Raw genomic sequence first — 23,962 nt, 5'->3', positions numbered from 1 at the left:
CCCTCTGCCCTCCCCCAAGACAGGGGTCCCACCATGGAGGGAGAAAGCAACCAGCCCCCAGCAACCAGCCCCTCCAGGGAGGGGTCCCGGCTTAGCCCGGGAGGTACCTCTCTCTGCTCCCTTCAGTTTAAAATAGGCCATGGGGACACCTGCCAAAGGCCCGGGGCTCCTGCCAAACAGGAGGGTTATATTTCTGGCCTGGCACCGTGAAACCCAGGGACAGCTTCCCGAACCAACAGCTGACTCCCGGCTGTGATGACAAGACTATCCTGAGAGTCGGCCCGGGGCCGAGCGAGTGGCAGGCTCCCTGCGTGTGTCCAGTGGGGTCGGGGGGAGCATCTCCACCCGGACTCCGGGAGCAAGGCGACAGCTATATAAGGGCACGTGCGCGGGGGGAGCCTGGGGGGCTGGGATTCCTCTGGTCCCGGCGGGAGCTCACCCTCACACGGGCCTGCGTGCACACCTGCCGCGGATGAACATTCCTGCACGCCATTCCCTGGCCCGGATCGGGCTTCCCCATCCCAGCGACATCACCGCACCCTCTCACCTGCTCCTGGAAGCCCAGCCAGAGGTTCCACCTCCCTCCTGCCACTCCAGTCCCACACACTGTGCAGCCAGGCTTTCCACGAGCAATGGGTGGGACCGCGAGAGGGCTCAGGGGAGTGGCAGGGACACAGCTGCAGGTTTTAAGGACAAGAAGCCCGGCCGTGGCTCGTGGTGTCCGGGCTTATCCCACGAGGCTCTGGAGGGCAGAGCTGAGAGACCAGAGTCAAACGATCCGTCAGCCTCACTCACCAGAGACCCGGAGCTGACCAACAGGGCAGCTGCCACTAGAAGTCTGGACACAGACCCACAGCCACCTGCCAGGAGCCTATCTATGCTTTGGGGCAGGGGCTGTCCCAGGAGCTAGTGGGGTCCCAGCCACTTGTCTCTGTGCTTCCATATCACAAAGGAACTCCCGGGAACAGAGTCTGCCTTCCAGTAGGTGCTCGAGCAGCCCACTGGGGCTGACAGTCCAAGTGGGAGGCTCCCCTGGCAGCCCAGGGTGGAGGCTGGGAACCCACTGTCCCCTGCGTCCTTCTATTCCTTTACACGTAAGTTGTCCTTGGCAACAAAACAATCTCCTCCTGCATCCACATCCACACCCAGAAACTATCAAAGGTGAGGGGAGATTAGTTCTGCAGGGCAGCGTGATGAGTCATCTTCACTTATGCTGTTTCTACCCCTCCGCTCTTCCCAGTGCTCTCCAATGACCACATATGAATTTTATTATCAGAAATAAAAGGACAAACTAACTTCCCTCTCACCTCTCAGACACCCCCATCAGTGGTGAAGATCGGCCACCTGGAGACCTCTACCCTCCCCTTGCCATCCCCTCCGACACATTCACACCCACCAGGGGAGAGTGTCACACGCAAGCGGATTCTATTTCTAGGGCCGCTCATTGCTGGGGAGGTAACAGGGCTGGACTTCACTGTTTTCAGGTGCTGGACGCCTGTGTGGCAGCAGGTGAGCCCAGCAGGTGCCCACGGAGTGCCATTTTCCTTCCTGTCATCCTTGAAGTGGTCTCTGCCATTGCCAAGGCTCCCTCACCACCTCCAGAGATGGCCTTGGATCTTTAACACGCCTGTAAATTTCTTTAAGAAACCCAGGCTGGTGGCAAGCCCCAGAGCAGAAGAGCTTCCGAACTCTATAATATCTGGCTGGGACGGTACCAGCCCACGGGCAGCCTCATGGGGACTCCCAAAACATAGGAGGGAAAGGAAAAAAAAAGAAAGCTGAGGAAGAAAGGGAGCCTGCAAGGAAGGAGAGGCTGAGGGGAGCTGAGAGGGACCCTGGACCAGAGCCTGGCACCACCGCGCCCACCTCGGTCCACCTACGACCCCTCCCAGCCCCAGCCCCTTCCACTTAGCAGGTCATGCCCATCGTAGCCATTAACCTGGCCGTCCCCGGGCCTGGCACCCGTGGTGGGCACAGGAGGCCAAGAGCCATGCTCCGCGTGCCTCCGGGGTTCCGTCACAACACCAGGAAAGGCTCTCATGTCATAGGCACGCAGCAGTGAGCCAGCAGGCCTGGGGCGGGCCGTTCCACAGCCACCGGGGAGCTGACCTCAGCATGGGCGGCTGGGCCCGGAGTGGGAGCAGAGACAGGGCTTCTCAGGGTGCATCCATGCAGCAGGAGGCGTCCCATGTGTGCGGCCGTGGGCAGATCAGGAGGGGCGCCCTGACTCTAAGGGGGAGACCGCTCTCACGTCAAACACACCAGATACACAGGCAGCGAGTGAGACGTGACGGGGGACCCCAGAAAAGCTGCAACCTCCCCATTCTGGAATTACAAGACGGGAAGGGTGGTGATTCATGAGACCAAAGTTTCCAGAATCGTGAAGGACGAGGACAGAGCCGCGCAGAAAACCTCACGGCGACAGAGCCACAGGGGGCCGCTCAGGAAGCAGGGACGCTGGGGGCGGTGGCCCTCCCCGACAGCCAGATCCCCGGCCAACACCGGTGGCCAGGCTGCCCTCCCAGCGCGGTGGCCCTGCCCACATGCAGTCACGTCTCTCTTTAACAGGTGTGGGCGAGCAGAAACCACGCTGGGTCTGCAGTCCCATGGCCGCCCCATCGCTCAATCGGAGGGAAGCGGCGAGTCAATAACACAGCGTGCTGGGCCGTTCCCTCGCTTGCCAAACACGGATTAGGACATCCATGCGGGATGTCACACACATGAACCCCAAGGACGGTGCTGGGTGTGAGGGAGGGGCACCAGGGGCCCCTTGCGAGGGTCCACATCCACCATGGGGGTGACTCAGACGTGGACCTGTCCACAGGAACGTCGGATGTACATCTGGGGAGAGAGAGGTATAGCCCAGCTGTGGCCCTCAGCCCCTCTGTGCCTGAGTCTTAGCATCGAGCACGTGGACCAACTCTCCCACTTGGCTGGCCGAGTGCTCGTAAGATGAACTGCAAACGACAAAGGCGCCAGATACACCTGGGATGCTCTGATCAGGGTTCGCAGCTGAAACCAAGAGGCAGGACAGGTTGGTCAAGGGAGAGAGAGAGATAATGACGGCCAGAGGCGGCACTTTCAGGGACATTAGGCCCATGGAGGAAGCACGGAAGCAGAAGGAAGAGCAGGAGAGCGTCCATCTCCAAAGGGAAAGCCAAAGAGCCGTGCCTCCAAAGAGGGGGCTGTGTAGGCTCCTCCTCTACCACCCACACTGGCCCCCTGCCTGCCAGCCCAGCCACCACTGCCTGGCGTCCCACCTCGGGGCCAACTCCGCTCCATCTCCCCAAAGAGGGGGATGGGGTCCAAGGGAAGGAAGGTTCTGGCAACAGGAACAGACCAGAGGGAAAGCAGAAGAGGGGGCTGGGCAGAGAGCAGCTCACACAGACGCAAGCCTTCTGGGCCAGCCCATCCTCTAAACCAGACGGCCAGCAGAGCAGGGCTAAGCGTGTGCCCCTCCTGGGGTATCTCTCTGTGGATTACTCTCAAGGGTTCTACCCCACCCTGCATGCCCTGGTTGGTGGAGGGTGCGGTCTGAGACCCAGGAAGGGTCATTCTGGCCTGACACCTCTCAGGCCTCCCTGCACCTTTCCCCCGCTCTGCAGGAAGGTTCCCCCACCCCCAGGGCATCTGTGCCATCCCTGGCCTCCATGCTAGCCACCCTCCAGCATCAGAGATGCCTGGCGGCCACCACTCTGTATTTTCCAAGCCAGCAAATTCCATCAGCCACGGCTAGAGTCAGTGAACTCCTCTCGGCTGTGCCTTTAGTACATTTCACAGGCCTCTATCAAGTCGCTTCTGCTGTGACCCTGATTGCTCCTGCCAGGCCTTGGACAGGCTCACAGGCACCCCCAAGACACTTTCCCAGCAGCCTCACAGCTTCAACACAGTATGTTTACGAGCACACAAGACACGCCTCCTCGCTGCCCTGGAGAAACCCACACCCCCTCCACCCAGTTCTTCCTTCCATCCACATCGGATGACACTCTATTCCTCAGCCCCATGATTCACAGACACACTGCAGAATGGGGGCTGCTCCCACTGCCCCCAGAGCGGGCACGCGGCCTCCTCCCTATTGTCATCAGAGCCACATTCACCACCAGCCCCCGGGGCTGAGTCTCCCCGAGGCCCGGCCAACTAGGATGGCCAGGCAACACATGGAGAAGGGGGCTGGAGGACACACCAGGGCTGCCCTGAACAGCCCCCAGCGGGGCTTTACCCTGCCCTGCCCAGAACGAGGCCATCATTAGGCCCAGAAATTGGAGGGTCACGGTCCAGAAGGGCGCAGGTGTCCTGACGATGGGTTTGGAACAACTGGGCTACCGTTGCCTTGGCGCCAAGAGGGACGCGGACTTGGAATCCCAAACTTTTCAAGTGGGAGAGGTTGCCAGCTGTCCATCTGTCTCCTTCCGTCTCCCCGCCAGGCCAGCCTCAGGGTGACCGGGGTTCATGCCCTTCTGTGAGAAGCAGCTGCAGTCCCCCTTGCCCCAAGGAACCTGGGAGGAGGGCACTGGAGCTGGGAGAAGGATGACGTGCTGTGGGGGTGCGGGTAGGCAGCCCCCATCCTCCCCTGGATTTTGAGGAGCCTGCCCAGGTCTGCCCACGGGGACCGCAGCCCGTGACTGACGACCTCCTCCACGACAGACAAGCCCAGACACAGAATCCACCGGTTCAGGCTGCGGCCCACAGCCCCACCCCCACACCTGGGCATCCCCACTCCTGCCCCCAAGGGATGACTGGGGGCTGGAGGAAGCAGGCTAGGCCTGCCTCCACGTCCCCTCTTGCCTATTTCATGAGCGCGGGCTCCACCGACACAGCAAAGAAGCCACGTGGAGAGAACGGGGGGCAGGCAGTCCTTCCTGGTTACAGGGGGTCCATGGTCACCGGGCCCCACCCCCGCACATGGCTGGGCTCCAACTCAATGGGCTTCCTCCTTAGGCTTCAAAAGGGGGTCAAGAGAAAGAAGGCTGAAAGGCGTGCCTGTCTCTTGGCAAGAGTCAACCTGCCCTTCCTATCTGCAGGAGGAACGGCTTCGAGGACATCGCCCTGTGCCTTCCCGCACCTCCAGGCCCTCCCTTTGGCCCGAGAACCAGGAACGGGCCTGGCACCTTCCGGGGCTGCCCCGCTGGCTGGCAGGTGCGAGAAACGTGCCTTGGTCCAGGCACCTGCTCGCTGGCTTGGCTGCCCCAGGACGGTCCGGTCACAACGGTGCCGAGTTCCAGAACCAGGCGCTGCCAGTGAGAGGCAGAGGAGCAGAGCCTTGCCAGGGGCCGGAAGGCGGGGGGGAGACTCAGATGGTGCCCTGGACTCGTGGAGGTCTGTTCCCCCTCCACGCCAGGACCACGGCACCCAGGTGAGCTGCCTGGCTCAGACTTGTCCTCCCCAGGAGCCAGGACACACCGGATGTCTGTGGCTGGGACACTAAGACCATGGCAGGACAGGGCAGAGATGGGAGGGTTGGCACAAGAGGGTCCGTGGAACTCCAAGAGCGCGGAACCAGATGCCGAGAGACCGGAGCTGGGTCGACTGACCTCAGGACGGGGAGAGAAGGAAGAGCCCAGCCATGCTCAGGGGGAGAAGGCTCCAGAGTCTGGCTGGGGTGGTGCGTCCCACTCCAGCACGATTTGACTGCCCTCCCCCCGCCCCCACGTTCCCCACCATTACCCGAGCTCTCACACCCGTGACTAAAGAGACCAGCAGCCAGATGGTCCCCTTCAGGGAGCGGCCAGGGGCTCACCATCTGGCAAGATCGATGCTGTGAGCCTGTCGCTCTAGAGGCCAGCAGCGCTGGGGGAGCCACAAAAGCTCAGTGGACACTGAGTGGACACTGCCAGGCTTTTACGACCGACCAGCCAGGCCTGGCCAGTAAGGTTCTCAGGAAAGCAGATCCAGAAGGCCACGTAGGAGAAGCGGGATCCCAGGACGGAGAAGGGCAAGAGTAACTCAATCACAGAGGGGTTCCTGGAGGCAGCAGCCATCAGAGGCCAGGGGGCCTGAGAGCCTGTATCAGAGGAGACAGGAAGTCAGTGGGGCCTCCGTGTCCCTCCTCAGCCAGGCCAGGGCAAGGCGGCCACGGGGAGGGAGTTGGCGGGGAGGGTGGCAGAGGCAGAGACTGAAGCCTGAGCTGCCCCCCTTCCCACCAACTCCTCCCAGGCTGGCTGTGACCCAGTGCTGCGCTAAGCGGCTTAGCCAAGGGCCCTATCTCCTCGGCTCAGGGCTGGCGTCAGGGGCTGCAGGGAGCCAGTGCGACCACTAGTAAAAGCCAAGCTGATCCCTCAGGTCCTCTGAGCCTCTTATGTGCAAAAGAAGGACAAGTGCAGCGCCCCTGCTCTGGGCCTGGTGGGGATTCGGTGGGGTCGTGGGAGTGAGCACAACTCTCAGCCTGGCACACAGGAGACCTCCACACAGGGGCCCGTGACAGTGGCGTGGAGGCACTGTGGGTCGGAGCAGCAGAAAACAAGGAACAGAGACCAGGCTCTGTGCGGTGACCTCGGCAGGAAAAAGGTGGACGAGCCTGTGGAAAGCTAGAGCATCTCCCAGACAGGCTCGAGGAATGACTCTGCACCAGGAAGGCCCATCCTTAGCCTTCATCCCCACCGCCCCCGACCCCAGCACATCAGTCCACCCACAGCCCAGCTACCCGCTGCCCTGAAGAAGAGAGAGCTTTCCTGGGTCCAGAATGGAGTGTCCCCCTGAGCACAGCCCACCGCCTGCTGCAGCCCCCGACTCTGAGCAGCTGCCTGGCGGCCACGGTGAAAACAGGGCAGGGAGCTCTGCCCTCCACGCTCCATCGGGACACAGCCTGGCCGGCAGCATTCCGTTCTATACTGAGCAAGTGACGCAGCAGAGCCGCAGGCCGGCCGTGCCGACCGCCTCCAGCCCCACTGAGCAGCGCGCTGGCCAGGCCAGCCTCTCCACCCAAGGTCAGGACCGGTCCAGGCCGGGGCCCACACCCACCACACAGAGCAGGACCAGGGTGAGAGCACCGGGGTGAAGCCAGGGCCCCTGCATCCAGCCTCTCACGTAGAGGGAAGAAACCCAGGCTCAGAAGGAAAATGCTTGTTCAAAACTCTCACAGCCTGTTTCTCTGGGACCACTTCTTTGGGTCACCTTTTCAGGAAGTCCTTCCTATCACATACAGTCATATACATACACTTTTTTTTTTTTTTTTTAGGCAATGGCAACCCACTCCAGTACTCTTGCCTGGAAAATCCCATGGACTGAGGAGCCTGGTAGGCTGCAGTCCATGGAGTCGCTAAGAGTCGGACACGACTGGGCGACTTCACTTTCACTTTTCACTTTCATGCATTGGAGAAGGAAATGGCAACCCACTCCAGTGTTCTTGCCCAGAGAATCCCAGGGACGGTGGGGCCTGGTGGACTGCTGTCTATGGGGTCGCACAGAGTCGGACACAACTGAAGTGACTTAGCAGTAGCAGCAGGTGGCTTAGATGGCAAAGAATCCACCTGTAATGCAGGAGACCAGGGTTTAGTCCCTGGGTCAGAAAGATCCCCTGGAGAAGGGAATGGCAACCCACCCCAGTATTCTTGCCTGGGAAATCCCATAGACAGAAGAGCCTGGTGGGCTACAGTCCATGGGGTCACAAGGAGTCAGACACGACAGACCTCCCCCCACCTTATATTCGGGTTCTTTCACCTTTGGTCCACCTCAAAATGTCCAAGCGTGCCCCACCCCTGTTTCCTCACCCCACTCAGCTCTCCCCCTCTTCTTCCCCAACCTCCTCCACCTCAGATGCCAGCAGCTCCTGATGACCCTCCATGAAGGCTAAGTCCAGGGCAGCAGGCTGGGAACTAGGACACCTGGGCTCCCATCCCTCCCATGAGAGGCGACCGACCTAGGCGACGGATCTCAGCAAGCAGAGGCAAGGAGGCTTGGAGCCAGGCCCGGAGTTGCAGAGACTCGACAGAGCCCACACCCCCTGCTGCTTCTAAAGGGGAACGAGAGCCCCTACCCCGTCTCTGACCTGAGCGCAGCCATCGGACTCCCTCGGGCAGCGGAGCTGGGATGAGGCAAGTCCCAGGACAGACACTCCTCACCCCTCCCATCTGGGGAAGTGAGAACACGAACCATCATGGTCCCCGTGTGAACAAGGCCACAAAACAAAAGGGGCGGGGGCTCTCCTCTGCCGAAGAGTCCGAGGCAGGGGGGCAACTTCCCAGGAAGGATGCCTGCCTCTCACTGCCCACCCCAGCTGCCCCGGGCTGGCCTTCTCCCTCTTCTCTGGCCCAGGAGGACTGGGGGGGAGGCTCAGGCCTGGATAACAAGAGGCTCCTAAGATCCAGGAATGAATCTTGAGCCCCGTCTGAACCTAGTCCTGCTCTGCCCTGTGGCAACTATGGACAGCCCCCTCTCAGGAGACAGCAGCCACCTGACCCTCCCTGGGGAGACCAGGCCTCTGGTCCCCAAGGAGAAAACCCATCAGGGACCTCCCTGGGGATGAAAGTGCCGCTGGTACAGGGCCGCCTGCAGCCCACACGCCCGCACCCCAAGTTCAAGCAGTTGAACACTAACTGGTCTGCATGCTGCCCCACCAGGGATGGGGGTCTGAAGTGGTAACAGCCTTTACCCCATCTTCTGAGTGGGCGCATGAGGGCATTCGACTTGGCTCAGAGCAGGGCGAAGGGGCAGCTGGCTGTGGGTCTAAACCCAGGTGTCCCCTCCCAGCCAGGGCTCTCCCGTGAGCCACGGCAGCATTGACACGGCTCTCTGGGGAAGAGGACTACGGCAAGTGGGCTTTGCTGCCAACTCAGGAGAGGAGCCAGCCCCGTCGTAACTCAATGACATTCACAAAGGGCACCGTGGGGACAAACAAAAGCCACAAACCACGTTCAGCACAAAGCAGGCTGGCCCCTGGCAGCTGCAGTCCCCTCTGGGGCCAGTGAGGACTCTGCACGGGGCCCCAGGGAAGGCGAGTGTCACGCCGCCAGACGAGGGAGCAAAGGACGCAGAGTCGGGACCCAGGTTCAAGGCTCAGCTCGGCAGCCTTGAACCTTCAGCCTCAGACCTGGGTCTCTCTGACCCTCACCTGTGAGGCGCGAAGAGCGCCTCTTCTCCAGAGGACAGATAGAAGGTGCTGTGTGCACTGCAAACAGCAGGGAGGGAATATTCTAGTCTTCCTCTGGAGGCTGGAGGGGGAGGGGAAGGGACGGGAGGTGGGAAGACACAGGAGGTCATAGGGAACATCCTCGGCAAGACCGAGACTCCGAAAAGCAACCTGCGGACTTGCCAGGCAAGCCCTCCATCATCACAGGAAGGCCGGCCTGCAGCCGGCGTCCGCCAAGTTCATAAACATGATGAAGAAGGCTGTTTGCAAAATTCATGCAGTGGAATGAGCTGCAGATGGTGGCGGTGCTGCCCTCCGCAGCGGGAACAGCTGGCCGCGTGGACGCAGGACCCACTCGGCCCACTTGCGGCTTTGCAAGGGGAGGGGGTGCTGACCTGCCCTCCCCGTGGTGGAGGTCGGGGAGACCCTGAGCCAGGAAACTGCCATTCATTCCAGAGAGATCAATCAATCAGGTTTTTAATTTCAGCCCCCCCAGGAGGGCAGGCCAGACCCAGACAGAGGAGCAGGCTGAGCCTGCCTGGCAGGACCCAGCCCTGGAGGGTCCTCCATGAGGGTGGAGGAAGGGGTCAGCAGACCTGAGGTCCTCCCTGGCATGAGGAGATGGGGTGGGAAACGCAGGGACCAGAGCCTTCTCTCCTGCACGGGGCCCCGCCACACGGCCTGAGGTCATGATTACCCCAGTGGCATCAGCCCTCCTGCCTTTGACAGCGAGCCCCCAGGAGGCAGGTCCAGGACTTGGTGACCCTAGCTCCCAGGAGGGCAGCCCACATACAATGCTCTTTAAAAAATGTGATGAAAGGGATGGTGCTGATCAGGACGAAATAAGGAGGCCTCGGCCGCAGTTCAAGATGCCCCCTCCCCTTCCTGGCCACACTCCACCCCCGCTTCAGCAGCAGCCCCCTGCTCCAGGAAGCCCCCCCGCTGCTGAGTCACCCCCAGCACATCACATCTGAGGGAGCCGCCCTTCCCATGGTGCCGCTCACATGGCTGGACTGCTGCTCCCCATCACCCATCTCCATTCCCATGTGTGTGTGCCTGGAGGCTGTGGGCCGGCCACATGCTCCCTCGGGGCAGGCCCACCTGAGGGGCAGGTGACCCCACAGTTCAGGGACCCAGACAGCGCTCCAAGACCAGGTCCACGACGAGCTCTCACAAACCCGCAGGACGAGCTGAGTGCTGAGCACCATTACCCACCCCTTTGCCTCCCGCTGATCTCAGAGGAGAGTCATCAGGCTGCCACCGAAAATACGTCCTGGCCTGCGTGACAGAGGTGGGGTGCACATACCTGGCTTGCCAGTCTCTTCTCTACCTCCACCCCCATTCCTTCTAGTCCCCAGAAAGCCCCGGCTAAGCTCTCAGTAATACGACAGAGACCGGGTCAGACTCAGATCCAGCCGCTGCACACCGGACACTCTTCACATGTCATCTCGTTTACGGAGAGGAGCAGTACAGCGCAGATGGACAGCACAGGTGCCCACTGGTGCCAACCCACCCTGAAACCACCAGCTGTACGACCTGGGCAAGTCACCTAACCTCTCTGAGCTGCAGCAGCAACATGGAACACTGCACCACCCCTCTCCTGGGGGTGCTGCTGAAATGAGGCCTGTAGAGTGTGTACCCTTTGGCAAGCACTCAATCAACCGTCATTAGTATCACACGATCGCATGACCCCCTCAGGGTATCACTGTCTCCTCTGCCACGGAGGAGGTGACGCTCGGAGACACCAGACAACTGGTCCAGAGACAGAGGAGACAGAAATGGGGGCTGGAGTCCAGCTCTTCGGGTCTCGGGGCCTCTATTTTTGCAACACCATGGGCGTGCAAAGGGCACAGAAGGACAGAAGCAGCAGATGTACCCTCAACCCTGGGAAAACTCAAGTCACAAGAACCAAGGAGCTGTGGGACCCTGGCTCACTAGACTGCCCCCTCCCTGACTGTGGCAGCTCCCTGGGGATTCTGGAAGATAAGGCATGTCCTCAGCAAGTCTCTGTTTGAGAGGACTGGCTAGTCTCCCCAGATTGAATGCTGCTGCAGCAGCGAGTCCAATGCCCCCCACCCCAAGCTAATCAGATTGACACCTGCTCCCCCCACGGCAAAGCAGGAAGGTGCTGCTGGCTGGGTCCGGCCGTCAGGTCTCACATGTTCCAGCGCGATGGGAAAGCAAGCGTTTGCAGTGCTCTGGCTACAGTACAAACCCAGCTTGCAGGGGGAACCAGATTCTCCACCAGCAAATAGCCAACCATCACCAGGGCTGGCGGAGAGGGTCAGGGGGCACCTCTCGAGTCATAAGCAACCCACTTGAGAGGGAAACATACCCATGCCCATCACAGCCAGTCTCCATCCGCCGAGATCCCAGTTGCGCAGACGTGACCTTGAGGGGAGCGGCCACTTTCACAAATGTGATCCCCAGTGGTCTCCTGGGCCACCCCGGGGAAGGACACACTTCTGCCCCGCTTCACATAAGAGGGAACTCAGAGGACATTAGGTGACTTTTCCAGCATCACACAAAATAATGAGGAAAATGCTCCCAGCCAGTGTTCTTGCCCGTGACATTCCTGGTTGTCTACCCTCTTCTTCAGTCACTCACTCATTCGCTCTCCACTCATCCCTTCATTCATTCACTAAATTTCTTCCCTAAACAGCTCTAGTTCACTGCCCTCTGGGTTGTATATCCCCAGATGCCCGAGAAAGCCTGGGAGACCAGGATGGCATCTTTGTTTCCTGCAGATCTGCCGGGACAGCATCTCTCCTGGCCCCTGCAGCAGAGCAACTGGGTCGGGAGGCTGAGACCAGCACAGCCCAGGCCCCGCCCCCACCCAGCATGCAGCCCTGGCCTAGAATTGCCCCTCCACTGCACAATGAAGCTAAGAGCCTCATAGAGAACACATCCGAACCACCCAGGAATACAGCTCCGGGGATGTTATTTTTGGAGGAGACATGCAGTAAGGAACAGGAGGGACCGAGCAGCCAGTCACCCAGCTCACAGGCAGGGGCGTGTGGCCAGTGAGGACCCGGCCATTTAGTCAATTAACAGCAGGATTGACTGAGTGCCCACTACAGGACCTGGGGCAGGGGAAGAGGGGTACTGTGAAGGATGAACAGAGGTCCTGCCCTCAAGGGGCTGATGGTCTGGTTGGAGGGGACATGTCTGGAAAGGGAACTGTCTGAGCAGGACACAGACCCTAAGCACCACCGAGAAATTCAGAAGGTGCAAGCACGGCTCTAGAACGCATAGTTGAGGGCCGTGTATGAGTGCCAACATCTCAAAACCAAGGAGAAAGAGGAACAAAGCACAGCCAGGATGGGGGTCCCCTCCAAAAGGAGAGGCCAGTGATGACCACAGATGTGCTAGTGAGGCTCTGGCCTTGGGGGTATGATGGGTTCGGGGTGGGGGGGTCCCTTCTATTAACCTTTATAACTTACATGTATCTTCTGTACCTTTAAAATACTACCAAATGAAATTATTTAATGTTCTTGCTAAGTTTATTATTAATAATCAATAGTGAGGCTGGGGCGGGGGGTGGCTGGAGAGCTCCATGAAGATGGCCTGCTAATAGTGACTGGGAGAGACAAAAAAGATGAGGCAAGGTGCAGTCAGGGGAAGGCCCAGCTAGCAAGCTTAGGGTTTGCCCACACCCCTCCCCTCTGTCGCCTGCTCCATGCTCCTGCAGCCAGGGGAAGGCAGCTGACAAGTCTGAGAAGGGACCGGGGTGCATAGACTGGGGAGGACCAGACTGGCTGGACAGGGCAACTGTCCTTACATGAGAAGACAACCCCATAGAAGAGGGCAGGCAATCCGTCCCTGCAGCTCTGGGGAACAGACCAGGACCAATGAGAAGGAACTTTCCAGAGTAAAACACCCCTAGACAGTAGATGGCCCCCCCGGGAAGTGGGAGTTCGGTGGCCTCAGCAGAGAAGGGAGAGGGCCAGCACTGCACTAGAGCACGTGGACCAAACACCACCCCCAGGACCAGGAAGCCAGAGGTAGACTTGTCAGGATCACCCGGGCGCTTATAAACCAAGTGTGTGTTAGTCGCTCAGTCACGTCCCACTCTTTGTGACCCCATGGACTGAAGTCCACCAGGCTCCTCTGTCCCTGGAATTCTCCAGGCAAGAATACTGGAGGGGGTTGCCATGCCCCTGGCTCTCCTGCATTGCAGGCAGATTCTTTACCAACTGAGCCGCCTTGTTAACCAAACCGAACCCCAATCCCCACTCCTGCCCAAGGGTGTGAGTTGCAAGCTTCCCAGTGACTCTTGACGCACAGCTAGGCTCAAACCACCAGACTGAATGTCCTCTGGGTGTTCTCTAGTTCAAGATTCCGGGGGGCAACAAGGGGATGGAGAGGAGGCAGGGGAGGGAACACACCAGATCTGGGTGATGGTGGCGGGGAGCAGAGAGTTTCCAGTTCCCATGGCCCTGAAGACCCAGTCCAAACAAACCACACTGCTGCTGAGTTCTCCCTCACTGTTGTTAAACAAACCTTAAACAGGTTTCATATCCGCTTCTTATCAGAAGGAATTTAAATGTAAATAAATAAGTAAAGCTCACAGTAAAAAGAGAAAGGAGCTTATCAAGGAAGCTGGAGCTCGGGACAGAAAATATCTGGGGAGGAGATTACACGGATGATCCAGGATTTGCGTGTGTGTGTGTGTGTGTGTGTGTGTGTGTGTGTGTGTGTTGGGAGCAGATACCTGGTGACACAGGACACTCTGGGAGCTGAGAGGCCTGTGCCTGCCCCACTCACCATCCTCTGGCTGTTAGAATCCTATTGAAAAGAAAGATCCAGGGGTGCACGCCAAGACCAGACAGCAAGGACCTCGGGAGAAGTAGGGGCTGAGTCCAGCAGGCTTTGGTCCCCTGCGGGGCTCGGGGGACTGCCCGTCTGCACCGGAGAGGCAGCACGATGCTTGCAGGGGGCAGGGAGACCCTAAGCTGGGCTGGCCCGGCCTTTGGAGAGCCAGCCCAGCCTCAGGGAGCTCGCAGCACGGGGCAGAGAGGAGCGACGGACTCTCTGCTGGCCGGACCCACATGCCACAGCGGGTGAAAAGGTGGAGGAAAGTGAAAGGCCCTGCCCGGAGCCAATGAGAAACCCGACCCAGGAGATCATCTGAAGGTGCCGCCCGCCCACAGCCTGGAGCGAACCCCATGCAGGCTCCGACGCCAACATCTGTTGCCCTGGCACCGAGGCGAGCCAATTCCACGTGAATTTCCACCCGCCCCGCCCTGCCAGCCCCACGCTTTGCTGACCTCTTCAGGGTGGGCCCAGCACGGGCACAGGGGGAGCCGGTAGTCATGCGTGGATCTGGAGAGCTCCCTCCAAGCCCTCTCCCCAGGGCACCTCTCGCTCGGGAAGCGGGGGCAAGGCCAGGGACCTGGTCCTGGCCAAGGCCAGAGCGAGGGCCTGACCTGGGAGCATCGTCCCCACTGACTCCCCACCCCAGAGCACGCTTGTGTCTGCCGTGGGGGCAGCAGAGCTAGATCTTCCTTCCTGACCTGGAGGGTCAGGGTACCACCAGCAGGAATCCAGAGGCACCAGACGAGGGGAGGCGCCCAGGCCTGATCAGGGAAGCCGGGGGCGGGGGGGGACCTGGGATGTCCCTGCCCTCTCCACCCCCACCCCCGCCTGCCTCTCTCATGTCTGCACCTGCTGCCTCCTGCAGGGATCACAGGCCCCATGGGGCAGAGAGAGAAAGAATGTGTGGCATTCTTGGCAAGAAGTTAAAATTACTTTTAAGAGCCCACAATCCTTACACACCCAGGCACACACTCCTGACTAAGCAGTGTCCCCAGTCTGAGGCGTCCTTCACCTCCCGGCCAGCAGGCTGATGGCAGGACATGCTGGGCCCTGATAAACAACCCCCCCACCCCAGCCCTGCCCCATCACTCCAGGCAGGGAGGGGCGCAAGAGATCCTACTGGCCGGGGGTCTCCGGATGGGGGTCAAGGAAGCCCCGTGGCGTCCTTGGGGGTCTCCTGGGTGACCTTGGGACAGGCAAGCTTCCAACAAATCAGTACTTCCTCAGGGAGCAGAGGACCAGAGCAGCAGCTGACTGGGGAGGAGAGTGGAGAGTGAGGGACACGGGTAGGGGGTGAGCTGGGAGCAGCCAGTAGGACAGGCTGGGAGGGACTCTCACCCCCTCTGGTCCCAGAGTAGCTGGGAACACCCCTAGGGCTGAGATGGTCTCCAGGAACTGAGAAACCACTGTTCTACCCTTATTTTGGGAGACTGTGGCCCCAAATGTTGAAGAGCATTCAGTAGGCATCGACTATTTGCAGAGGCAGGTGCAAAGGAAGCACTGTGTCCTCCGGAAACGTTTGGCCCCAGGGCGGGATGGGCTAGGCCCTGGTGGGCACTGTTTGCAACAGAGGAGACCATCTGGTCAGTGGAGGGACAAGGGCCGGGGGTGGGGGTGTGGGGAGATGGGGAGACAAGGTCAGGGAGAGAAAAGCTGGGACCCGGGACCAAGCACCGGGGAAGACATCTGCTTCCCCAGCTGAATCCCCGGAGGAACCGGAACTGAGCCTGCCTCCTGACCTCCATGGAGAAGGAATGACAACCCACTCCAGTATTCTTGCCTAGAGAATCCTGTGGACAGAGTATCCTGGAGGGCTGCTGTCCACAGGGTCGCACAGAGGTCAGACACGACTGAAGCGACTTAGCACGCATGCAGGCATTGGAGAAGGAAATGGCAACCCACTCCAGTATTCTTGCCTGGAGAATCCCAGGGACAGAGGAGCCTGGTGGTCTGCCATCTACAGGGTCACACAGAGTCGGACACAACTGAAGCGACTTAGCAGCAGTAGCAGCAGCCTGACGTCCAAGACCCTTCATCCCCTTGGGTGATCCAAAATGCCCCCCACTTCTGCCAGGATTCTTAGCCGCTCAGGCAGGCTCGGGCAATCTGGGGGCAGGAGGTGTGCAGGGGGGCGGCCAGGGCAGTGCTCGGACGAGCCGGAGCAGGGTGGAAGGCTGGGGAATGAGCCGAAAGGGCAGGAGGCCCTGGTCTGCTGCTCAGGGAACCACAAGAGCGCCCACACAGCAGCGGTTCCTGAAACATCTTTGCAATAGAGGCTGAGGCAGCAGCGCCTACCAGACCGAAGGCTGCCGGCTGGGCCTGTGAGGCGGCAAGGGGCTCCGTCTGCATTCAGCCCGAGTAGTACCTGGCAGGACAGCCGTGCAGCCACAAGCCCGTCCTCGCTCTCTCCAGTTCAGCAAAACGCAGAGGGGAAGCAGCCCACTGCTCCACCTCTGGGCAGTCCCACCAAGAGCCCACCCCTCATCAGGCCTCAGGGCTCTCAGCCTGGGCACAGGTTCATGGCATAGACAGGTCCTGGTGAGAGGCCCTTGCCAGCCAGCCCCAGGCAGGAACACTGCAGAGGGCAAGTGTGGTCAGAAGTCAGGAGAAAGTATTTGATCAACAGTGAGAAAGCAGAGGGCACCCGGGGATGAGTCCAGAGAAGGCAAGTCCGGAGGCCAAGAGAGGAGCCAGAAACTCGAGGGGCCTCTGGGTCCAGAGGCTGAGAGTTAGCAGACAGAGCGGGAGGGAAGTGTGAGGGCAGCTCAGCCACGGCCCTGATGCCCCCCCGCAACCATGAGGCCCCAAGTGGGGGTCACCGCCCTGGCTCTGCACACCAGCCCTTACAGGGAGGGCTCGTACACCCAGGGTCTGAACTGGGACCAGCTCCTGGCGCCTGGGTCCACAGCACCTGCGGATGCCCTCACATGTCCATCCACACCCTAATTCAGAACCCGTGGGTGACCTGATTTGGGCAAAAGGTCTTCATGTGTGTGACTGAGTTAAGGGTCTTGAGATGGGGAATCATCCTGGACCACCCCTAAGTACCATGACGAGCGTCCTTATAAGAGAGATGCAGAGGGAAAACAGGGGTTTCCCTGGGGACTCAGGCGGAAAAGAATCTGCCTGCAAGAGGGGAGACCTGGGTTCCATTCCTGGGTTGAGAACATCCCGTGGTGAAGGAAACGGCAGCCCACTGCAGTATTCTTGCCTGGGAAATCCCATGGACAGAGGAGCCTGGAGGGCTACAGTCCATGGGGTCACAAGAGTCGGACACGACTTAGAGATGAAACCACCCCTATTGTTGATTTACACTGTTGTGTTAGTTTCAGACATAGAGCCAAGAGATTTCATTACATACATACATGTATCTGTTCTTCAGAATCTTGTCCCATATCGCTTCTCGGCCTTTTGGCTAAGATCAAGTGTAGAATCTTGTCCCATAAAGGTCATTAGAGAATACTGAGTAGAGTCCCCTGTGCTATACAGTAGGTCCTTGCTGATTATCTATTTTTTATATAACAGCATGCATATGTTAATCCCAACCTCCTAATTTATCTCTGCCCTCCCCAACCTTTTCCCTCTGGTAAACAAAAGTTTGTTTTCTAAGTCTGTGAGTCTGCTCCTATTTCATAAATAGGTTCATTTGTGTCATATTTTAGATTCCACATATAAGTGTTAACCATATAAGTGTTATATGGTATTTGTCTTTCTCTGCCTGACTTACTTCACTTAGTAAGATCATCTCTAAGTCCATCCATGTTGTTGCAATGGTTTCATCTCATTCTTTTTTATGGCTGAGTAATATTCCATTGTGTATATATGTACCACATCTTTATCCACTCATCTGTCAATGATGGACATTCAGGCCGCTTCCATGCCTTGGCTATTGTAAATAGTACTGCTATTAACATTGAAGTGTGCGTGTACATTTTCAAAGTATAGTTTTCTCCACATATACGCCCAGGAGTGGGATTGCTGAATCGCCTGATAGCTCTATTTTTCGTTTTTTAAGGAACCTCCGTTCTATTCTCCAAAGTGGCTGTACCAATCTACATTCCCACCAACAATGTAGGAGGGTTCCCTTTAGGATAAAATTTTTTTCAAATGCATGTAAAACATTTAGTGCAGTGCCTGGCACTTAGTAATTGCTCAACAAATATTAGCTGTTGTTACATCCTTGAGAGGAGCCCTGAGGAGCAGATGAGAAGCGTGCATGAAGGTGTGTGTTGAACAGGTGAGCATCACACAGGTGTCAGTCATCCTTGGTCACTATCACTTTGGCGGAAGTCAAGCTTTGTCCCACCCCAGCCCACCTGGGTGGGACTCATCACCCGTGTTTATGAAGCATCCCACCTCCTGTTATCTACAGGGCCCTCCGGGATCCAGGCCCCCTGCCTAACACAGGCTCGGGCAGGGAGGACCCAGCCTGGTGGAGCAAAGGGGCAAGCAGGACAAGTCACACGAGTGGGCGAGGGGATAGAGGCAGGGGTGGTCCACCCACGAGGCAGCCTTGCACCATCTCTCATCCACACTCCTCCTCTGTGCCCACCAGAAATAGCTCTGTCCCTTCAGGCATCTGACCGTGGTGGCCCACAGAGCCCAGGGGTGTACCAGCCATGGGACCATACAGAAGATGGGCCTCCCTGAGGACAGTCCTCATCAGGAGGAGCTCTCTGAAGCCTCTGCCAGCAGCGCCAACAAGCCAGACTGCACAGTCTTGGGGGACACGTTCAGGCCCCAGAAAACCTGGCGCAAGCATGGCAGACAGTGCCTACTGCCGCCCTGGGGCTCTCAGTCTCCCTGTGTTGCTTGAAATGACTGTTGGCTTCAGCTCTTGCATTTAATTCTTCACCAGTAAGCACTCACAGGGCTTCCCAAGTGGCGCTAGTGGTAAAGAACCTGCCTGCCAGTACAGGAGACACAAGAGACGAGGGTTCGATCCCTGGTTCAGGCAGATCCCCCGGAGGAGGCATGGCAACCCACTCCAGTATTCTTAACTGGAGAATCCCATGGAGAGAGGAGCCCGGCTGGCTATAGTCCATGGGGTCGCAGAGTTGGACACAACTGAAGTGACTTAGCACGCACACACCGATTCAGATTTGCCCGCCGGGGTGCTTGTCGCTGATGCACAGACAAGATGCTACAGGGCTCGGCGTGTCCACAGACAGAGGCCTGGGAACGAGGGCTCCATCCCAGCCTCCACACCCCACCCAGACACGCCAGGTAAGCGCTAGGGTCTCCCACCTGAACCTAAGTGTCTCAGTAAGCAGTGGGCTCGGGCCCTCTCTGCTGTTAGGTCAGATGTAAGGAGACAGCCCTAAAATCTGAACCCCAGGGGAAGCCTGGACCCTCCATCCCCAGGGAGAGTCAGTGCTTCCCCTGGAGGGAGGGGAAGAGGCCAGGCGGCCCCCAAGGATATCCCAGCCAGAGGACTCGGGTTGGGCCCTCCCAAGGCTGCCAGATGTGATCCAATCTTTCTGGAGCTGAGCATCCCCCAGAAACATCCCAGCCAGTCTCCTTGAACTTGTGGGTAGAGTGGGAAAATGAGTCACCTTACCAAAGCCCCAAAACCAAGAAGGGAAGGTTCTCGCCTCTGGTCTTGAAAGAAGCACCTGCCGTTATGTGCAGTTCTGAGAATAAAAAACCACCTTCCTTTTTGGCTCTTCCTTTCTCCTCCCCCAAGGCAGACCCAGGGCAACCTCCAGGATCTCTGTCCTCCCCAGGCTCTCCTCTGCAACCCCCAAAACGGACCAGCAGGAGAGATGGCAGAACAGCAGCCCTGACCCCTCTCTTCTGCCTCACGTCAGGCCTGGGATGATGGTTTTTTGGTTTTGTTTCTTGGGTTGTTTTGTTTTGTTTTTCTGCCTGTGCTGGGGTTTCAGTGCATCATGCCAGCTCTCTAGTTGTGGCACCTGGGTTTGGTTGCCCCACAGCAGGTGGGATCTTAGTTCCCTGACCAGGGATCGAACCCACATCCCCTGCATTAGGAGGTGGTTTCTTAACCACTGGAACACCAGGGCAGTCCCAGGCCTGGGATGTCGATGGGCCCTGGGACCTTGACTGTGGTCAGAAGGAAGGAAGTGGCTCCAGCCTGGCCCAGCAGGTAGACTGAGCACAAAAGCATGGTCCCTCTGGGTCCTCCTGGCACAAGCCCCCTCTTCCAGCTGAGAAAGATCCCGCCCACCTTTCCTGGGGACCAGCCTGGAGGCTCTGGAGCTCTCGGGTGGCTGTGGTCACAGCCCTCTGATGAGCATGACCTATTTGGACAATAATCCCTTCTGTTCCCCCAGACAAGCCAATTCCTCTGCCCCCTCTTCCTGTTATTGCGGAGGGGAGGGGGCTGTTTCCCCGCTTCCAGGCTCCGGAACCGAGCTGAGTCAGGCAGCTTGCTAAGATGCATTGCTCATCTCCCCATGAGAACGCAGCAACCGGCCAGCAGCCCACAGGGAACTGCCCGCTTGCAGCTGCCTGCAGACTGCCCCTGAGCAGTGTGGGCACGCACGAGACTCCTACACTCAGACCTCCAGACCGCGGGCGTGACGGCCTCCCTACTACCCTGCCGTCTCCTGCAGAAGGTGCAGAAACCAAGCTGGTCCCGCTGCTGGACTCCTGGCAGGGTCGGGGGTGGTGGTGGGGGTGGCCTGCCGGGTGGGGCGCAGGGAGAGACACCAGGAGGCAAAGCCCGGTATGGCCTGAAGTGGTTCGCCTCCGCTCACTCCGAATGCAGACGAGAGCACGCCCCAGGCCCTGACTCAGGCCAGGTGCCCGTCCCGGCGTCCACACAGCTTCCTGTGTTTACCCACTCACAGCTCCTAGCACTCCAGGCTGACACGGAACCTGTCTCTACGCTGGAATGGAGCTCTCCAGGCTGGGGCTGAGCCCACTGAGAGCACCTCTGTACACCACATGCAGCCAGATCACAGGGGATGCTCACCCTGCAGTGACGAGTGACGGCCTGACCACCACATGGGGCCGCTTGTCCCCGACACCCTTGCTCTGCTCCCCCTCCCTAGGGCTTTGGCCCATCCAGGGCAGACCTGCATCCCCCTACCACTGCCATAGGAAGCACGTGGCTGCAGCAGTCGAGCTGGCAGAACTGGGGGATGTGTCAGGGGCCTGCACTGGCGTCAAACCAGACCCGACAGCTGTCATTCCCCCAGCCTGTCACGCGGTCCTCCTGGCACAGCACGTGTGTCTGGGAGCCGGCAGGCGCTCAGCCTCACTTGAGATGCGGGGATCCTACCCCGAGGCTCAGCCTCCCCAGAGACAGGGTCCAGGCCCACTTCTTCCCAGCAGGGTCTGCATGGGTGGGAAGTGGCTCTGATGGGATTCAGGCCTGGGGCTTCCAGGCCAGCCTGAACTGGAGGCTCACTGTGACCTGCTGGCCAAGTCCTCTCCCTCTCCGGGTCCCGTGTGAATAAGGGGTCGTTGGACTGCTTGCACCCCTCCCTCTGACACTGCAGGTCCCCGAGGGCTCCCAGCTCCACTCCAGCGGCCTGGAGCACACAGCATGGTCCTCAGGGAAGCCGCGCTGTTGTTGTTTAGTCGCTCAGTCGTGTCTGACTCTGCGACCCTGTGGACTTCAGCAAGCCACGCTTCCCTGTCCTTCACCATCTCCCTGAGTTTGCTCAAACTCATGTCCATCGAATCGGCAATATTATCTAACCATCTCATTCTCTGTCGTCCCCTTCTCCCGCCCTCAGTCTTTCCCAGCATCAGGGTCTTTTCCAATGAGTCAGCTCTTCGCATCAGGTGGCCAAAGTATTGAAGCTTCAGCTTCAGCATCAGTCCTTCTAATGAATATTCAGGACTGATTTCCTTTAGGATTCACTGGTTTGATCTCCTTGCAGTCCAAGGGACGTTCAAGAGTTTTCTCCAATACCACAGTTCGAAAGCATCAATTCTTCGGCACTCAGCCCTTTTATGGTCCAACTCTCACATCCATACATGACTACAGGAAAAACCGTAGCCTTGACTATTCAAAGCTCTGTCAGCAAAGAAACGTCTCTGCTTTTTATTATACCGTCTAGGTTTGTCACAGCTTCCCCAACAAAAGCCTCAGCGTCCAGTTTATGAGACAGCAGGGTCCCCACGCTCCCAGGGATGACCTGCCGCCTGACACCATCCATGCAGAGAGATGGAGCCAGGCACTCACATCCAGCGATGGGAGGATCCGAAGCAGCAGGAATTCTGGTTAGACGGAAGAAGGAACTTCCCGCCTATCAGTTCCCCATTTTCCTCTTTTTTTTTTTTTTTTTTTTTTTCCGGAGAGCTTTGACATTAGTTAGGATGGCTCCCTAACTGGTAGAGACCCATACTCTCCATAGGCGCCATATAGGTAGCTCAGATGGTGAAGAATCTGCCCGCAGTGCAGGAGACCTGTATCTGATCCCTGGGTTGGGAAGATCCCCTGGAGGAGGGCATGGCAACCCACTCCAGTATCCTTGCCTGGAGAATCCCCACGGACAGAGGAGCCTGGCGGGCTACAGTTATGGGGTCACAAAGAATCAGACACAAGACACAAGTGACCGACGAAGCACGGCTCAGCAGCACAGTACGGCTCCCATCTAGAGGAGCACAGACCCATCTGAAGTCAGGGAAACGGACTAGATGGCAGTTCTCAGCCTTGGTAACAGGGGCATGTGAATCCCCAGGGTGGGGGTCCCCAGGAGACGCCCCAAACCAACCAGGGCAGGATTTCTGAGGATGGAGCCCAGCATCAGGATTTTGTCTTAAATCTACTTGTGACTGCACGGGGTAGGGAAGAGTGACCACCGTCCTGCCGTCTGGCCGCCCGTCGGCCCCCGGGCGATGGCTCTGCTGCTGCTGCTGCCACCAGTTCAACGCTCCCCATCCGACGCCTGGCCGCCCCGCTCTCCCCCAGAGCCCAGCCCAGAGGGTGGGCAGTGAGGGCACGGAGGAGCTGATGATGGGAAGTGCTGGGGAGGCAGGATACCTGATGACGGCCTGGCCTCAGGGGTACTGTTTTTCACTCCAAGGCAAGACAGACACACACGCGTGCGTGTGCACACAGACTGGCACACGCAGGCACTCACACAGAGCACCACAGCAAAGCACACTGCAGAAGCTGGGGGTCTGGAGCAGGCAGTGAAACAAACTCGGCCTGGCCAGACGCCTCCACGGGACTTCAACACGGTGGTTAACCGGCCTGACTCCAGACAAATCTGTTTCGAGACACCGCTCCGTCAGGAGCTGGCCGTGCCGGGGGAGCCCTTGGGGTCGAGCTGTGTTCAAATTAGGTGGGGAAAGGGCTCGGAATCTCCCTGTAATGGGTCGTGCTTGTTCCAGGGATGACGACCACGGTGCATTTCTCATGTTAATATCGTCCGGCTACCATGTACTGCAATTATTCTGCATCGATTTTAAAGCCGACTTAGCACAATAGCAGCTTCTAATTTGTAAGCAAAACCGCGGCGGCATAAATCAAACTGTTAGAGGGAACGCCACAGAGCATGCTAATGGAGAGTTAATAGACAGCAGCGGGCAGCCTGGGCAGTGGGCCCCACAGGTCCACCCTGCCCGCGGCCCGGCTTCCCTGCCCACGCTCCACCCATCTGTCCACCCCGACCTCTTTGTGCGTTTCTGGCGGTGCCTCCCCAAATCTGGATGGATGAGCTGAGACTAAACCCAGTGTGGGACAAAACCCACAGCGAGGAGAGGAGGAGAGGTCCCAGCACGAGGCCTGGGGAGTGATTTAAGGAGAGAGCTATAAACCGTGGGAGAACAGGGGCCCGGAGGCCAGCAGTGGGGAGCCTGAGTCTCTGGTTCTCGCTGACAATTAGTATTTCCTGGGGACCCACCAGAGAAAGGCCCTGGACTTGGCATGCTCTCGGTAGGAACACGGGTGATGGAGCCAGAGCACAAAATGAGCCACCATCTCACGGGCCCCACACACGAGCATCAGGAGCATCTCTGCGTGGCACTGGGCTGGGGAGCGGCTGTCAGGAGCCAAGACCTCTGTGGCTCACCCAGACATGCCCTCACGGGTGCTGGGAGGCCTGCCAGCCTGGCAAGGGGAGGTCCAGCCGGGCAGTGCGTGCTGGACCTGCCTCCCTT

At 58.8% G+C, this 23,962-nt stretch overlaps 1 protein-coding gene and 1 pseudogene across 3 annotated transcripts in view; one reads left to right on the top strand and one right to left on the bottom strand.

Annotated features, from left to right (window-relative positions):
• Positions 1-23,962, bottom strand: part of TSPAN9 (tetraspanin 9) — a 188,633-nt gene that overhangs the window by 29,287 nt on the left and 135,384 nt on the right. The gene's annotated exons all lie outside the window — the stretch shown is intronic.
• On the top strand, positions 17,278-17,433 carry LOC129642432 (uncharacterized; annotated as a pseudogene).

Source organism: Bubalus kerabau, chromosome 1, assembly GCF_029407905.1.
Source record: "Bubalus kerabau isolate K-KA32 ecotype Philippines breed swamp buffalo chromosome 1, PCC_UOA_SB_1v2, whole genome shotgun sequence".
Classification (NCBI taxonomy): domain Eukaryota; kingdom Metazoa; phylum Chordata; class Mammalia; order Artiodactyla; family Bovidae; genus Bubalus; species Bubalus kerabau.
Note: the sequence above shows the minus strand (reverse complement) of the source record. Positions and strands in the feature narration are given on the sequence as shown.